Genomic DNA, 19988 nt, shown 5'->3' with positions numbered 1-19988 from the left:
TGTTCCTGAAGAGTGGTGTTTCCTAGCCATCTGTCCTCCCAGAAACGTATCTCAGAGCCGCCCTTTATCGCGAATGATCCAAAGCGGAATAGATGTTTCTTTACCGCCATCAAACCAGACCAAAAATGTGAGTCACCAGGTTTCCAATATGCCTGGGACAATGTTTTTTTGGCCTAGATACTTATTGCGCAACAGGATTTGCCAAACACCATCCTCGGTAAATAGCTTGAACAGCCATTTACTGAGCAAGGCATCATTCTTAACCTGGAGGTCCTGAACACCTAAACCTCCTGGTCTTTTGGTCAACAAATCACACTCCATTTGGTTAGCCTATACTTCTTATTTTCATTGTCTCCTTGCCAAAAGAATATGGATCTGAAGTAATCCAGTCTTTGCAGAATAGCAAATGGTAAACGTTACAGAACAAAAGGGGAGATGTTAACAAACATCAGTAGCATTGCATGATTTATTTTGTTCTTCAAAAGCTAGGAGTTACTCCATTCATTCTGTCGTGCGTCTTTCAAAGAACTCTTGCACGGTGGTGGCGAACGAGGTGACACAGGGGAATGCTTAGTGTTGATTTTTCGGAGCATTGGCAACTGCAACCTGAGAAAAACTTGCAGTGCCTCATCGGTGATCAAAGTCCCCTCCAACACAATCTCCTCAAGATACTGTAATTTCTCGGACATCACGGACTGTAGCTCATGGTCGTTGATGTCGGTGTACCGCAAGCTGAGCTTGGCTAGTTTGCGGCAGCGCGTGCTGAGAGGCTCCTCAAGCTTGCCAGTGAACTACGTCCACCCGTCCAGGATGAGCTCCCAGAGAGTACCCCCGAGTACATAGATCACACAGTCGGCCACATAGTTCTTCCCTCCAAACCAGCTCAGGTCCATCTTGGTGATCATCTTTCAGCAAAATATGATGTTGAAGAGTTGGAACTAATGGTGCCCGCGTTGGTCATCTTGATCAGGCTGAGCTCCATGAGCTCACGGCAGGCCTGATAGAGCCATGGAAGGAACAACTGTGTGATGCTCGCGCAGTTGCCCACCTCGATCATCCACATCCGTGGGCACGCCCGGGGAATGGCGTCATGTTTGAGCTGCAATACATTGTCGTACGCGGAGTCATCAAGTGTGAGTTGTCTGATGGTCGCCTGACATGGAGAAAGTACCTCCATGTGTGTGTTCGTGTTTTCTGTGTGCATAAAGCACTTGAGAGTTTCGGACCCAACAAATAATTGAAGTCAAGATGATTCATCCCAATGCATCCCTGGCAGCCATGATGGCCATGGCTCTGGTCAGGCGAGGTCGAGAGGATGGCGGCGTGGACAAGAAGGACAAAGGAAGGGGGGCTTTGTATCGCCCTCAGCGATTCCGAGCATAGGGTCGCCTACATGAGTTGTTGTTAGGCCAGCCCAGTAACCATGCGGCAGCGTCACACTGACGTCACTCATGTATCCCTTTTTGTTTTCTCTGCACATTTTTAGTTTTACATTTTTACAATTTTTATATTCCAAAATATTATATATATATATATATATATATATATATATATACAAACTTTGCAGGAAATTTTGAAAAATGGTCTCATGCATTTGAAAAATGTTTAACGTGTACAGATAAATGTTTTTGGCATACATGAAAATTGTACAATGTAAAGACAAGGTTGAAAATGTTAATCATGTGTAAGCAAAATGTTAGTCATGTGTAAAAAAATGTTTGTGACATTTAAAAAATGTCACATGTTTAAAACAATGTATGTGACATTTTGAAAAAAATTATACAATGTTAGAAATGTTTTCTATATTCCAAAACAATTATATCACATTTAAAAAATCACACAAAAATGTGTTTGCGACCTTTTAAAAAATGTGTATACAATGTAAAAAAAGTTTGTGTGATGTAAACAATCATAGCATTGAAAAATATAAGTGACATTTTAAAGAAATATTCCTGCATTTCAGAAAATTGTTCGTGACACTTTCAAAATGTTTATATGATTTATAAATATGGTTGCGTTGATCTGTTTTATTTCCATCAAAAATATGTAAGTGACATTTGTGTCTGTTTTCCTCCACAACAGAGAGAGAGAGAGAGAGAGAGAGAGAGAGAGAGAGAGAGAGATGGATGCAAACAGAACTCTCGGCATAAATAACATTGACCAAATATATAAACGTCAGCAATTATGGATACCAGTCACATGGTGAATCATTAGGAAATAAAATAATTGAGGAAAAATACAGCACACGGTTTTCTATCAGAAAGTTGATATCGTGATTACAAGAAAACACCTGCAAAAAAAAAGAAAGTGATTACAAGAAAATGCTAAATAAATGAAAAAAGGTATCCAACCAATTCTTCATGAGAAATCTTACTTCCTTGAATATATGTACCACTATATTTTCCATAGACATACAAATGATATCAGCAAGTCTGCTTTTATTTACATGTGTACAAGTATGTTGGAATCCTAACACTGCATATGGCTAATGATAATTCTATGCACGCATGTGTGATCAAGACGCCGAATTGGCATATGTATTACATGAATGGCAACATTATCAAAACATAGCACATGCAACATTTAAGAATAATACATTTATTTTAACATGAAGGGGAGCCTTGGCGCAGTGGTAAAGCTGCTGCCTTATGACCATGAGGTTATGGGTTCAAGTCCTGGAAACAGCCTCTTACAGAAATGTAGGGAAAGGCTGCGTACTATAGACCCAAAGTGGTCGGACTCTTCCCTGGACCCTGCGCAAGCGGAAGCTACATGCACCAGGTTGCCCTTTTTTTAATATTTATTTTAACACGAATAACTTGCCCAAACTGAACTTAATATTTAATCTTCAAAAAAATATTTAATCTTCAACCTCAAACCTCCTTTACAAAAAAATGGGGGAGGCAACTTTGAACCATGCACAAATTTTCTATATGATAAAAGGACAATTACTTGGAATACTATAAGGTCATATATTGCAGTTTAAAAATGAGTAACAAAACAGGGTAAAACACATGCACACAAGGGAGATGAGGAGGCATAAATCAGAAAACGACAGCGTCGCATCAGTGGTGGTGCAAGCTTTGGGTTAAAGCATGGGGGGAGGAGGAATTGGAAGGCATACCTAAAAAGAATGTTGTTACGGTTCAATTTAGGGTAAAAACATGGGGTGGGGGACGGGTGTAGGATTAAAAATAGCGTCGGTGGTGGTTCAAGCTTAGGGTAATGGCACATATGTGAAGGAGAGGGGAGGGAAAGGGAAAGAAAACAACGGCGGTGGGCAGGGGACTCAAACTTATGGTAAAAAGCATGGGGTGGGGAAAAGATGGAAAAGAGGTGGCAAACCTCAGACAAAAGCATATCTGGGTATTCCTTCTGAAATTTTACATGCACACATGCAAAGCATTTAAGGTATTTCGAAACCAATATAGATTGCCAATTTTTGAAAAGTTTGGGCCATTTGGAGCATAGGTGCCAAAAGTCTCCCCATTGTGTAAATATGTGGAAAGCATTTAAGGATACAGGTTCCCATTGCTTAAAATCTTTGGACCATTTGAAGAATAGGAGTCAAAAGTCTCCGCTCGGTTTACCGAATGACTATGTTACCGTGAAACATAATTAATGCAAAACAATAAACATACAAGAAGACTGTTTGTAGTTTCAGCACAAATATGTGTAGAAGGGTTTCCACAGCCTATTAACACCATAAATTATATTTTGCATACATTCAAATAAATTTTCTTAATATTTTTTTGATCAAGCTTAACTTAAATACACGTTCTATAAATTATAAGAAAAGAGTATGGGCTTTTATGAAGCATGAGTACTTAAGTTAGTTTAAAGTGGGTGGTATATTCTTTGCAGTAGGGTTACATATTTTGAACGGACATTGCCAATCAGATGTGATCTCCTAAAGGATAAAGTCTATCACTCATATAACCCTAACAATTCTACAAAATGATAAACTACATCGTTCATCTAACTCTAACTGTAAGATTATGATATGATCAAAATAATCTAGTAGATTGACATGATGTATACAAGGAAGAAAAACACCAAATAATGGCTACCTACACCATACCAGAAGGCACACCACACTGTAAGTCAAACCACTAAAGCTGACTCGGTGTTACAAAGAATATTTGAATTATCAGAACAGTCACGTCTAATTGGTATGAGTTGAATACGAGCATGTATGAATTACCAGAGGACATTGTGATTAGACATCCATTGACGTGGAAATCAATCAAACAATGTGAAATGAAGATTAATTCTATGGCCATCGATCAAACAAGAATGGTGATGTGCAAGTGCAGGCTGCGCAAAAGAATTACTCTGAATACTATAGGCAACAATCAACCTAATTTAAAAAAACAACAAAACTATATATAAAATTTAGGAAATATTTGATTTTTATACAGAAATAGAAAAGATTCATAACAGAAAATAGTCAATATATAATTGTTGCTCTTCTTTTGTTTGTGTAAGCACCCAGGACTTAGAACTATATGGTTGTTTTCAAGTTGTAGTAGAGTATGTCCAGAGTGCTGGAAAGTGTTTTTGATAAGAACATCAACCAACAAAACTAAGGAAATTAATATAAACTAACTATCTTGAGATATGTGTAGTTCCTCATGATAAAACTATTGGAAGGACCTAGCTTACCAGAACTTGCCATGATGAATACATTAAATGGGAATGAGCCTTATGCACACATAAGTGCATCCAGTTCAATCCGGCAATTCCATCGGAGAGCTACTACTCTCCATATTAGTGAAAAATAAATTATTATAAAGTAAAACAATGACTAAAGGAACAATTGATTTCCTTTCCAACAATTTTATTTCACATTGCCACCGCTACTGGACCTACAATTATACCACAATGTAAATGCTTGACCCTGCCTGTTCGAATGAATACTCATTAGGGAATAAAAGGAACACAAATTTCCATTAAGAAAATGGTGACATGCAAAAATAAAAACAGACATCACTCACTGCATCGAAAGAGAAGAATTGAACTAGCCATGCGCTCAATTATAAATTTATAAGTTGTTAATTTATGTTGATTTGTACTCTTCTATTGTTTTTCTTACGGCTTTCATTGGAACACAACATGCTACATGATTAGCATATACATGTGCATATGTAGGAAGTGGCCAGAAAGCAATTTATCCCACGTACAAACTATTGATATGAAATTATAACACAACACATAGTTTCACTTTTATCCAATTTGTGCCTTTAAATCCTTTGGTCAAGCAAAATCACACCAAGTACCATGGATATAAAGAAAAAAATATGATGGATAATGCTACTATCCTCCTTGAGAAATATAAGCGGTAGTCAGAAATTGAACATATCCATGAGGGATGCATGCATGCAATACGTCGATCCCCGATTTCATCTGTATACAACTTGAGAAACAAAACTGTAAATCTATTTAGGTGAGGAGGAGCGAACTAACTAAGGTGAGTGCCGAAAACATCACTGGACCTAGACTGAAGGATGATGTCGAGGCGCACAATCGCCGCAGGAAAAAACGGTGCTGATCACCGGCGCTGTTGTGTCTCCAGTAGCCAGATGTGCTCATCGCCGTCCTATTTACCCAAAAGTGAACTCACTCTTGCAGCATGTGGCTGCGTAGTCATGTCATCTTATTCTCCGCTGGAATGTTGGAAAAGATATGCAACAACGGCGGTTCGGGGGATCAGAGACATAGAGAGAGTAGAAGAAATGAGGTCGTTCACATATATATGACAAAAATTTAGATACAATTTTAAATAATGTCAATCATGCATTTGAAAAATGTTTAACATGTATAGAAAAATGTAGCATGTAAGGAAAAAAGTGGAAAATGTTAATCGTGTATACAACAAATGTTAGTCATGTGTGCAATTGTTTTTGACATTTTAAAAATGTTACGCGTTTAAAAAAATGTATGTGATATTGAAAAAAGTTATAGATACAATGTAAAAAATGTTGGTAATTTTTTTAAAAAAGTATGTTACATTTTGAAAAAGTCACAAGTTTCAAAAATGTGTTCGTGACATTTGAGAAAAATGTGTATACAATGTATAACAGTTTACATAATGTAAAAATAATATCTTTAAAATCAACATAAGTGACGTTTTAATGAAATATTACCGAGTTTAAAAAAAAGTTCATCACACTTCAAAACTGTTATACGATGCAAAAAAAAAGTCCGCGTAGGTTGAAAATATGTTTATTTCTATTAGAAAATGTACATGACATATTGTGTCTTTTTTCCTCTGCAATCCACATAGAGATGGATGAGAACAAAACTCTCAGCATAAATAACATTGCCAAATATATTGATATCAGCAATTATAGATACCAGTTACACAATGGATAATTGTGAAATTTAAAAACTTGAGAAAAAAATACTGCACATGGTTTATGTCTGAAAGTTGATACCGTGATTACAAGAAAATGCTAAATAAGTGGAAAAAGGTATTCGACCAATTCTTCATAAGAAATATCATTGCTTCCGAGAGTATATGGTACCACTATATTATTCATAGTCATATAGATGGTATCAGTGAGTCTGCTTTTCTACATGTGTGCAAGTATGTTGGTATCCTACCACATGACATATATGATAAGCAAGCCAAACTATATTAAACAAAAGTATGTTGGCATAACAAAATCTCCATATAGCTAATAATAATTCTACGTGCGCATATGTGAACCAGACACCAAATGGACATATGTACTGCAATGAGTGGCAACATTATTTAAACAAAACACATGCAATATTTAAGAATAATATATTCACTTTTACATGAAGAACTTTCCCAAATTGAACATTAACATTTAATCTTCAACCTCAAACCAGAAATCTAATTCGGCTCTTGGGAGCATTTAACCTCAAACCTCCTTCACAAAAATGGAGATAAAACATTGAACCATGCACAATTTTCTATATGATAAAAGGACAATTACTTGGAATAATATAAGGTGATATATTGTAGGTTTAAAATGTGTAACAAACTAGGGGTAAAAGCGTGTAGCCATGAGAGGTGGAGAGGCATAAATTAGAAAATGACGATGTCGCATCGGTGGTGGCGCAAACTTAGTGTAAAAGCATGGGGTAGATATATGAATCGGAAGAGATACCTAAAAGGTGCGGCGCGATGGTTCAACTTAGGGGAGAGCAAGGGGTTGGGCCGGGTTAGGCATAGGATTAAAAGATAGCGGTAGCGGTGGGTCAAGCTTATGGTAAAAGCACGTATGTGAAGGACAGGGGAGGGGAAGGTGAAAAAAGCAGTGGCGCCGGGGAGGGGGAGCTCAAACTTATGGTAAAAAGCATGGGCAGGGAAGATGGAAAAGAGGTGGCAAACCTCAGACAAGAGCACATCTGGATATGCCTTATGAAATTTTACATGCACACATGGAAAGCACTAAGGATATTTGAAACGTGTATAGATTACCAATGACCATTTGGAGAATAGGTGCCAAAAGTCTTCCCTCGGTGTAAACATGTGGAAAGCATTTAAGGATATAGGTTCCCATTGCTTGAAATCTTTGGACCATTTGGAGCGTAGGAGTCAACTTGAGAAACAAAATTGCAAATCTTTCCAGGTGAGGAGGAGCGACCTGACTGAGGTGAGTGCTAAAAAATTATTGGACCTGGATGTGAAGGATGATGTTGAGGCGCATAATCGTCGCATGACAAAACGGTGCTGACCACCGGTGCAACTGTGGCACATGCAACCAGATGTGCTGGTCCCCGTCCTATTTTCCCAAAAAATTGTACTCAACTCTTTCTGTAAGTAGTTGCGCAATCATGTCATCTTATTCTCCATTGTAAAGTTGGACAAGATAGGAAGTGTCAGCTGTGTTTCACAGAATCAGAGAGAGAGAGAGAGAGAGAGAGAGAGAGAGAGAGAGAGAGAGAGAGAGAGAGAGAGAGAGAGGAGAAGTAATGAGGTTGTTCTCACATGTGGCGGCTAAGGGAGGAGGCGACGACAACAAAGATCATGTGAGAGTGCTGGAGGAGGCCATGACGACCACTGCTCCTGTTAGGCCCAGTCGAGAGGATGGTGGCGTCAATAAGGACATAGGAAGGTAAGATTTAGGGGGGGGGGGGGGGGGGGTATATGTCTCCCGCTGCGATTCCTAGCATATGGCCGCCTATAGTAAAGCCACGACACTTATTTTGGGTCGGAGGGAGTAGATTATAACAAATAGCAGTACATTGCATGATTTTTTTTTGTTCGTCATATCCTAGAAGTCACTTCCTTCATTCAGTCATGCATCTTTCAAAGAACTCCTGCATGGCGGCGGCGAACGAGGTGACATAGGGGCAATGCTGAGTGTTGATTTTCTAGAGACTAGGCAACTGTGACATGAGCAAAACCCGCAATGCCTCGTCAGTGATGAAAGTCCCCTCCAGCACAATTTCCTCAAGATACTGTAATTTCTCGGACATCATGAACCATAGCATACGGTCGTTGATGTCAGTGTATCGCAAGCTCAGCATGGCCAGACAGCGGCAGTGCCTGTGGAGAGGCTCCTCAAGGTCATCGATGAACTATCTCCACCCATCCAGGATGAGCTCCCGGAGAGTATATCCCAGTTGCAAGATCACATAGTCGGCCATGTAGCTGTCCCTTGCACACAAGCTCAGGTCCATCTTGGTGATCACCTTTCAGCAGAATAGGATGTCGAAGAAGTTGGAACTAATGGTGTTTGCGTTCGTCATCTGATCAGGCTGAGCTTCGTGTGCTCACAGCAGGCCTCAGAGAGCTATGGAAGGAACAACTTTGTGATGCTTGCGCAGTTGCGGACCTCGATCATCCACATCTACGGGCACGCCTGGGGAATGGCGTCATGTTTGGGTTGTGATACCACGTCGAGAGTGCAGTTATCAAGTGTGAGTTGTATGATGGTCTCCTGACACGAATAAAGTAACTCCATGAGTCCATCATAAGAGGAGAACCTGAACATTGTCATATTGGAGCTCTTGAGAGTTCTGGACCCAGCAAAAAGTTGAAGTCAAGATGATTCATCCTAGTGCAGCCCTGGCGGCCATGACGGCCACTGCTCCAGTCAGGCATGGTCGAGAGGATGGCAGGGTGGACAAGGACAGAGGAAAGGGGGAGCTATGTATCACGCAAAGTGCTTTTTACCGAAGCCAGTAGCTACCGATGGTCTCCAACCAATAGAAACCTGCCAACCGAAAAGTTATCCTTTGTTGTATATTTGTATTCCACTGCTTTGTTCATTTAAGCCACTATATTTGACCAGCTAGGCCCCCAACGTACTTTCACCAGCAGGGGCCACCCACGTGATTTTAGCCATGGCACTCGCTTTAAGCATAAGACTGAGGCAAGTCTCATTTCACACACGTACAAACCTATATTTACAAGGATCAACCTCTCTCAATTTAAACTGATTTGAAATCTTTTAAAATGAATATTTGAATTCAATAAAACTAATTTCACTCATTTTAGAAACTAATTTCAACAGTTTCAAAAAATACTTACTATTTCCAAACCAATTTCACTCATTTATAAAAACTGGTTTCCCAAAAAATTGATACACATATCGGTTTATGTTTCACATTTTTTAACTTTCAGTTTCACTAACTTTGATACACATATCAGTTTCTATTTTAGTAAATTTCAACAAAGTAATTTGAGTTCTTTCTATCACATATTTCAACAAACTAATTTCACTCATTTTAGAAACTAGTTTCAATAGTTTCAAAAAAGTTATTATTTCAATAAAATGAGTGAACTACAGAAACAATAAAGAATAAAAATTCAATCTTTTCAATTTCTTAAATGAGTTAAATAGAAACTAATTTCACACATTTTAGTAACTAATTTCAATAGTCACAAATAAGTGAAACTGGTTATTCAAATGGATGACATAAACAATTTCAATTTCTTAAAAAGGTGATTTCGGCTATTCCAAATTCATTTTTACTCAAAAAGAGTGAAATTCATTATTTCAAAAGTGACACAAACAAATTCAATTTATACTTCAACAACTTTTTCAATATAAATCACACCGAACTAAAAAATTACACACTTATGAAATACGAATTTCATATATTTTCGAGCAAGTAATTTCATATATTTTCACAAAAAAGTAAGCCTAATTATTATAAATGAGTGACAAAAACATGAAATATAAAGTATAAAATATGAAATATTTCATACACATACTAGTTTCACTATATTTAAACTTCTAAATGAATGAACTATATTTTAGTTATCTGAATATCATATTGTAGAAAAGAGTGAAACTGGTCATTTCAAAGTACTCACATGAACCAGTTAAAAAAAAAGATCTTACCAGTTATGATTCACATAATGAAGAAACAACAGTTTCACAAACATAAACATGCGTTCCAATTTCTGGAAAAAAGCATTACAACACAAAAATACTTTCCAATTACAATTTTGTTTCACATCATGGGTATTAGTTTCACAAATCTATATTTCACATCAGATATAGCAGTCCCACATATCTACATATCTACTTCAATTTCAGAACAACAACATCACATATATAACACACTCTGCTTCAAATCTTCACATCGAGTTCAATTTGACACCTTCACTACCATCGAGTATAACAATTCCATATATCACACAAGTAGGGGGAGCTGTCCATCCGGTGAAGAAGCAAGGGGGAGGGGGGAGCTCAAATCATGTACCACAACACAAAAAGAGATAGAGATGTTATGGGAGTTGTCCTTACTTGGGGGTGGGGTTGGATGCATCTGGTCGTGGACTTACCAGATCTAGTGCCGGTCATGCTTGGACTCGTCGGATCCGGCGACGATCCACCTCGTTGACCAGTCGTGGTTGATTCTCGTTATGGTCGACAAATGCCAGAGCAGGTCTCCCCAACACCCAAATCCGTGGATCCGTCTTCTGCCCACGTGATCTGGCATCTCTCCTCGCCAGCCTCGTGGTATAGCCTCACTGCCGCCGGTCTTGTGTATGTCCAGCCGTGGTAGGTGCCGCGGCGAAAGCCATATCCAGTGTCGGGCGTTGGTGGAGAAGCCAGATTTGTGGCGGCAATAGCTGGGAGCAACCGGCGTCGGCGACCACCAGTGAGCAGCATGAACAGACGAGAGAGGGGGGAAGAGAGCTAGATGTGGGAAAGCGAGGGGAGTGGGGTTGATATTATCTAGTGTGGGTCCACCCCGTATTCCTGTTGTATAGATCTCGTATCCAGGAATTTTTAGCGGAAACAAGAATCTTGTGGTGTCCACACGCACGAATCTACAAGCAGCGATGGATGGACGATTTCTCACCGATAGATACCAGCACCGTTAAATTTACTTATTTGCTATGTATGACCCGCTGCGACTCCAAGCATAGGGTCACCTACAGAGCTGTTGCGGGGCCATCCCAATAACCACGTGGCAGAGTCATGCTGACACCAGTCATGTATCCTTTCTAAATATAAGTCTTTTAGAAATTTTAATAAAGACTACATGCATACTTAATAGCCGTATTTTAGAGTGTATATTCACTTATTTTACTCTGTATGTAGTCTGCATTGAAATCTCTAAAAATATTTATATTTACGGACGGAGAGAGTATGAGAAAAATGTTAGTCATGTGTACAGAAAATGTTTGTGACGTTTAAAAAAATTCACATATTTAAAAAAATGTATGTGACATTTAAGAAAATATACAATCTAAAAAATGTTTCGAATATTTCAAACCAAATATGTTATATTTAAATAAAATCACACAAAAATGTGTTTGCGACCTTTTTGAAAAATGTGTATACAATGTAAAAAATGTTTCTGTGATGTAAAAAAATCATACCATAAAAACAATGGAAGTGACATTTAAAGAAATATTCCCACTTTTCAAAACAATTGTTTGGGACACTTTAAAATCTTCATACAATTTAAAAGTATTTTTGCGTTGATTTTTTTATTTCCATCAAAATTAAGTACATAACATTTGTGTTTGTTTTCCTCCACAACAGAGAGAGAGAGAGAGAGAGAGAGAGAGAGAGAGAGAGAGAGAGAGAGAGAGAGAGAGAGAGAGAGAGAGATAATGAGAAAAGAACTCTCCACATAAATAACATTGACCAGATATTAATGTTAGCAATTATAGATACCAGTCACATGATGAATCATTACGAAATAACATAACTGAGGGAAAATACCCCACACAATTTCTATCGGAAAGTTATACCAAGGTTACAAGAAAATGCTAGATAAGTGAAAAAAGGTATTCGACCAGTTCTTCATAAGAAATCTTGCTCCCTTCATTATATGGTACCACTATATTTCCGTAGACATACAAATGATATCAGTAGGTCTGCTTTTTTATATGTGTCCAAGTATGTTGGAATTCTAACACTTCATTTAGCTAATAATAATTATATGCACTCATATGTGAACAAGACAACAAATTGGCATATGTATTGCAATGAATGGTAACATTAAAATTATCAAAATATAGCACATGCAATATTTAAGAATAATATATTTATTTTAACACGAAGAACTTGCCCAAACTGAACATTAGCATTTAATCTTCAGCCTCAAACAATAACAAAAACAATAGTAAAGCCACGACACTTATTTTGGGTCGGAGGGAGTAGATGATAACAAATAGCAGTACATTGCATGATTTATTTTGTTCTTCGGAACGTAGAAGTCACTTCCTTCATTCAGTCATGCATCTTTCAAAGAACTCTTGCATGGCGGTGGCAAATGATGTGACACAGGGGCAATGCAGAGTGTTGATCTTCTGGAGACTATGCAACCGCTACATGAGCAAAACCTGCAGTGCCTCGTCGGTGATGAAAGTCCCCTCCAACACAATATCCTCAAGATACTATAATTTCTCGGACATCATGAACCACAGCGTACAATCATTGATGTCGGTGTGTCACAAGCTGAGCCTGCCAGGCTGCAGCAGCGCCTGCCGAGAGGTTCTTCAAGGTCGCCGGTGAACTATGTCCACCCGTCCAAGATGAGCTCTCGGAGAGTATCTCCCAGTTGCAAGATCACGCAGTCGGCCATGTAGTTGTCCCCTGTAGACAAGCTCAAGTCCATCTTGGTGATCATCTTTCAGCAGAATATGATGTCGAAGAAGTTGAAACTAATGGTGTCCGCGTTCATTATCTGATAGGGCTGAGGTCCGTGAGCTCACAACAAGCCTGGGATAGCCATGGAAGGAACTACTCTATGATGCTCATGAAATTGCCCACCTCGATCATCCACATCCGTGGGCACGCCTGGGGAATGGCGTCATGTTTGGGCTGCGATACCTCGTCAAAAGTGCAGTTATCAAGTGTGAGTTGTCTGATGTCGCCTGACACAAATAAAGTACCTCCATGAGTCCCTCATAATAGGAGAACCTGAACATTGCCATATTAGAACTCTTGAGAGTTTCGGACCCAGCAAACAGTTGAAGTGAAGATGAGTCATCCCAGTGCAGCCCTGGCGGCCATGACGGCCACTTCTCCAATCAGGCGTAGTGGAGAGGATGGCTGGGTGGACAAGGACAGAGCAAGGGGGAGCTATATATGTATCGCGCAAAGAGTTTTTTACCGAAGCCAGTAGCTACCGACGGCCCTTCAACCAATAGAAACCTGCCAACTCAAAAGTTGTCCTTTGTTGTATCTCTATATTTAACTGTTTTCTTCATTTAAGCCACAGTTTTTGACCAGCTGGGGCCCACCAACGTGCTTTCACTAGCAGGGGCCACCTGCATGATTTCAGCCATGCCACTCGCTTTAAGCATAAGACCGAGGCAAGTCTCTCATTTCACACGCGTACAGAGCTATATTGAAAAGGATCAACCTCTCTCAATTTAAACTGATCTGAAATCTTTTAAAACACATATTTGAATTCAATACAACTAATTTCACTCATATTAGAAACTAATTTCAATAGTTCCAAAAAACTCACTATTTCCAAACCTATTTCACTCATTTATAAAAACCGGTTTCCCAAAAAATTGATACACATATCGGTTTCTGTTTCACAATTTTTAACTTTTAGTTTCATTAACTTTGATACACATATCATTTTCAGTTTCACTAAATTTCAACAAAGTAATTAGAGTTCTTTCTATGACATATTTCATCAAACTAATTTCACTCATTTTAGAGACTAGTTTCAATAGTTTCTAAAAAAGTTATTATTTCAATAAAATGAGTGAACTACAGAAACAATAAAGAATAAAATTCATTCTTTTCAATTTCTTAAATGAGTGAAATAGAAACTAATTTCATCCATTTTGGTAACTAATTTCAATAGTCAAATAAGTGAAACCAATTATTCAAATGGATGACATAAACAATTTCAATTTCTTAAAAAGGTGATTTTAGTTATACCAAATTCATTTTACTCAAAAAGAGTGAAATTCATTATTTCCAAAGTGACACAAACAAACTCAATTTATATTTCAACAACTTTTTCAATACAGATCGCACCAAAATAAGAAATTACACGTGATGAAATACCAATTTCATATATTTTCGGACAACTAATTTCATATATTTTCACAAAAAAGTGAAACTAATTATTACAAAAGAGTGACAGAAAAACATAAAATATAAAATGTGAAATATTTCATACACATACTAGTTTCACTATATTTTAACTTCTAAATGAATGAACTATATTTCAGTTATCCAAATATCATATTGCAGAAAAGAGTGATACTGGTTATTTCAAAGTACTCACATAAACCATTTCAAAAAAATGAACCTACAAGTTCTGAATCATATAACAAAAAACAACAGTTTCACAAACATAAACATGCGTTCCAATTTCTTATAAAAAACATTTCAACACAAAAATATATTTTCCAATTAGAATTTTGTTTCACATCACGGGTATTAGTTTCACAAATCAGTATTTCACATCAGATATAACAGTTCCACATATCTACATATCTATTTCAATTTCGGAACAACAACATCAAATATATCACACAATGTGCTTCAGGTCTTCACATCGAGTTCAATTTGACACATTCACTTCCATCAAGTATAACAGTTCCATATATCACACAAGTAGGGGGAGCTGTCCATATGGTGATGAAGCAAGGGGGAGGGGGAGCTCAAATCATGTAGCATAAAACAAAAAACACGAAGTAAACACAAAGATAGAGATTTTAGGGGAGTTGTGCTTACCTAGGGGTGGGGCTGGATGCATCTAGACGGAGGGTGTATGAGAAAAATGTTAGTCATGTGTGCACAAAATGTTTGTGACGTTTAAAAAATATCACACATTTAAAACAATGTATGTGACATTTTGAAAAAAATATACAATCCAAAAAATGTTTCATATATTCCAAACCAAATATGTTGCATTTGAATAAAATCACACAAAAATGTGTTCGCGACCTTTTTGAAAATGTGTATACAATGTAAAAAAAAGTTTATGTGATGTAAAATAAAATCATACCAATGAAAAAATGGAAGTGACATTTAAAGAAATATTCCTGCTTTCCAAAAAAATGTTCATGACACTTTAAAATCTTCATACAATTTTAAAATATTTTTGTGTTGATTTTTTACTTCCATCAAAATTATGTACATAACATTTGTGTTTGGTTTCCTCTACAACACACACACACACACACAGATAGATAGATAGATAGATAGATAGATAGATAGATAGAGAGAGAGAGAGAGAGAGAGAGAGAGAGAGAGAGAGAGAGAGATGGATGAGAACAGAATTCTTGGCATAAATAACATTGAGAAGATATTAACGTCAACAATTATAGATACCAGTCACATGGTGAATCATTACGAAATAACATAACTGAGGAAAAAAATACCGCACACGGTTTCTATCTGAAAGTCGATACCGAGATTACAAGAAAATGCTAGATAAGTGAAAAAAGGTATTGGACCAATTCTTCATAAGAAATCTTGCTTCCTGTAATATATGGTACCACTATATTTTCCAGAGATATACAAATGATATCAGCAAGTCTGCTTATTTTATATGTGTACAAGTATGTTGTAATCCTAACACTTCATTTAGCTAATAATAATTCTACACACGCATATGTGAACAAGACACCAAATTGGCATATGTATTGCAATGAATGGTAACATTAACATTATCAAAAGATAGCACATGCAACATTTAAGAATAATATTTTTATTTTAACATGAAGAACTTGCCCAAACTAAACATTGACATTTAATCTTCAACCTCAAACCAGCGTTACAAAAAAAGTGGAGAGGAAATATTGAACCATGCACGGATTTTCTATATTATAAAATGACAATAACTTGGAATAATATAAGGTCATATATTGTGGTTTAAAAAGGAGCAACAAACTAGGGTAAAAGCATGCACACAAGAGAGATGGTGAGGCATAAATCAGAAAACGAGAACGTCTCATCAATGGTAGCACAAGCGTAGGGTAAAAGCATGGGGGAGAGAGAGGAATGGGAAGGCATAAATCAGAAAATGACAACGTCTTATCAATGGTGGCACAAGCGTTGGGTAAAAGCATGGGGGGGGGGAGAGAGGAATGGGAAGGCATACCTAAAAAGAATGTCATTATGGTTCAATTTAGAGTAAAAACATGGGGTGGGGGACAAGGTTAGGATTAAAAGATAGCGGCGACGGTGGTTCAAGCTTAGGGTAAAAGCGCGTATGTGAAGGAGAGGGGAGGGGAAAGGGAAAGAAAACAGCGCCCCCCCCCCCCCCCCGGTAGCAGGCTCAAACTTACGGTAAAAAGCATGGGGTGGGGAAAGGATGAAAAAGAGGTGGCAAACCTCAGACGAAAGCACATCTGGATATTCCTTCTGGAATTTTACATACACACATGGAAAACATTCAAGGATATTTTGAAATCTATAGATTGCCATTTTGGAAAAGTTTGGACCATTTGGAGCATAGGTTCCGAAAGTCTCCCCTCTGTGTAAACATGTGGAAAGAATTTAAGGATATAAGTTCCCAGTTCCCATTGCTTAAAATCTTTGGACCATTTGGAGCATAGGAGTCAAAAGTCTCCACTCGGTGTACCGAATGACTATGTTATTGTGAAACATAATTAATCCAAAACAATAAACATACTTGAAGGTTGTTTTTAGTTTTAGCACATATATATGCGTAGAAGGGTTTCCGCAGCCTATTCACACCATACATAGTATTTTGCATACATTCAAATAAATTATCTAAATAGAAAAATTCCAATCAAGCCTAATTTAAATTATAAGTAAAGAGTATGGGCTTTTATGAAGCATGAATAGTAAATTTAGTTTAAAGTGGGTGGTATGTTCTTTAAAGCAAGGTTACATATTTTGAACGAATATTACCAGTCAGATGTGATCTCCTAAAGGATAAAGTCTATAACTGATATAACCCTAACAATTCTACAAAATGGTAAACTACATCGTCCATCTAAATCTAACTTTAAGATTCTAGAAGAAGTGGATTTACATGATGTATACAAGGAAGAAAAACACCAAAGAATGGCTACTTACACCAAACCAAAAGGTACATCACATTGCATGTTAAACCATTAAAGTTGATTTAGTGTTATAAAGAATATTTGAATGATCAAAACAGTCACATGTAATTTCTAAGAATTGAATATGGGCATGTACGAATTACCGTAGGACATTGTGATTAGACATCCGTTCATATGGAAATCAATCAAATAATGTGAAATGATGATTAATTCTATGGCAATCAATCAAACAAGAATGGTGTTGTGCAAGTGGAGGCTTAGGAAAATAATCACTCGGAAAACTATAGGTAGCAATCAAGCTAATTTAAAAAGAAGCGGCAAAATTATATATACAATTTAGGAAATATTTGATTTTTATATAGAGACATAAAAGATTCATAACATAAAATAGTCAATATAGTTTCTCTGCTTTTGTTTGTGTAAGCACCTAGGATTTGGAGTCCTCTGAAGTGTTTTTGATAGGAACATCAACCAATGAGACCAAGGGAATTAATATAAATTAATATATTAAAATGGGTGTAGTTCTTCATGATAAAACTGCTGGAAGGACCTAGCTGACCAGAACTTGACATGTTGAATACATCAAATTGCAATGAGCCTTATGTACACATAAGTATATCTAGTTCAATCAGGCAATTCCATTGGAGAGCTACTACTCTCCATATTAGTGAAAAATAAATTATTTTAAAGTACAACTAGGATAAAATGGAACACTTTTAGTTCCTTTCCAAAAAAAATTCACCATGCCACCGCTAATGAACCTACAACTATACCACAATATAAATGCCTGACACTGCCTGTTCAAATGAATACTCATTAAGGAATAAAAGGAACACAAATTTCCATTAAGAAAATGTTGACATGCAAAAATAAAAATATACATCACTCACTGCATCTAAAGAAAACTATTGAAGTACCCATGAGCTCAATTATAAGTTTCTAAGTTGTTAATTTATGATGATTTGTACCCTTCTATTGTTTTTATTACGGGTTTGATTAGAACACAACATGCTACATGATTAGCATATACATGTGCATAGGTAGGAAGTTGCCAGAAAACAATTTATCCGATGTATATAATATTGATCTGAAATATGATTCTAAAATTGGAACACAAAACATAGTTCCAGTTTTATCCAATTTGTGCCTTTAAATCCTTTGGTCAAGCAACTAATTACACCAAGTATCATGGATAGAAAGGAAAAAAATGATGGATAATGGTACTATCATACATAGGAAATAAGCAGTAGTCACAAACACCATCGGTACATAAAAATTGGACATATCCATTGTTGGAAATATGAGCAATTTACCAAATGATTTTATTAGCAGAAATATTAGATAAAGCATGACTAATATAACAGTGACAAAACAAGTCATGCGATTTGACAAAGAGAAGGTAAACAACAACTTCATATATGAACTGTAACTGAACAAATCTAGAGCAGACAGTATAGCAAGTTGCATATATGAAATAGAATCTAACATATCTAGGGCAAATACTAGAACAAGGAACTGTAGCAGGACCTCTAACAGAAAGGAGAAGAACACGTACGGGACAGCAGCATCAGAAGCGCTGGACTTGGGGTCGGTGTCCTCGCCTGCCATGTCATCGAGGAGGTCGTGGACGTCGGGGAAGTAGTCGTCGGACTCCGTGATGAAGAACCAGTAGTCGCGCGGAGCACTCCCCAAAAACCTTATCACCCTTCTCCCATACAGGACTCAAAAGGTGCGGTTCCGGAGGCCTATTGTCCCGACCTGCGGTGCACGCCGCAAGACGGGATGGGGAAGAACGTAGCAGCAGCGTAGTGCTCCGAACTTTGTGGCGAGAGGAAGAGGAGCTTCTGTTGTGTCTCTCTGGAGAGGAGCGACCTCTCTTATATAGGCACAGGAGAAAGACGCGAAGAGGCTGCGGCGGGAGGTGAAGCAACGAAGGAAGACGAAGCGAACAGGCAGCGGCCGAAGAGGCACGTCGTTCAAATTCAGTGTCCACTACAGAAAACGTTTCAACTCCCACGTGACCTTTCGTATACCCGTCGTGCGTGGCAAAAATTTAGACATCGGCTCATTCCCGCAACCCGCGGCGCGTCGTGACGAGGCGTGGCGTGGCGAGGCGGGCGGCGGAGGAGGAGCGCGCGTGGATGTCCCTCTTGTTCTCATGCTCATATATGTGGGGAAAGAACCTCCCTTATAAAGAGGTCCAACTCCCTCTAAACTAGCAATGTGGGACTAAACTTTTGTTCCACCTCTTGCCTTGCACGAATGGGCTGCGTGGGCCTCTAGGATTTATTAGGAATTTCTGAAACTGCTATTGGGCTAGGCCCAAAATAGACAAAATTCCAGCAATCCCCCACCAGATCCCAGAGGCACACAAAATTTGCCTTTGGTTCCAAAACACTGTTTTATATACCGGTACTGAAGTGGAGACTGTTAAGTTGAACTTCCATCTAGAACTCTATGCTACACTAGTAAGCAACTTGAACTGTGGACTGGGCCTTGAACTGCAAGTTTTCTGCGAATCTAGCTT

The 19988-nt window shown here is 37.9% G+C and overlaps 1 long non-coding RNA gene across 1 annotated transcript; it reads right to left on the bottom strand.

The window, feature by feature from the left end:
• Positions 1-10454: 10454 nt before the first annotated feature.
• LOC123180058 (uncharacterized) lies at positions 10455-11146 on the bottom strand. Its single transcript, XR_006490693.1, has 2 exons — positions 10737-11146; positions 10455-10641 (listed from the first exon to the last, which is right to left on the bottom strand). It is a non-coding gene; the product is annotated as an uncharacterized lncRNA (long non-coding RNA).
• Between the last annotated feature and the right edge of the window lie 8842 nt (positions 11147-19988).

The sequence above is a fragment of the Triticum aestivum genome, chromosome 1A (genome assembly GCF_018294505.1).
Source record: "Triticum aestivum cultivar Chinese Spring chromosome 1A, IWGSC CS RefSeq v2.1, whole genome shotgun sequence".
NCBI lineage: Eukaryota > Viridiplantae > Streptophyta > Magnoliopsida > Poales > Poaceae > Triticum > Triticum aestivum.
This window is presented reverse-complemented; position numbering and strand designations above follow the sequence as displayed.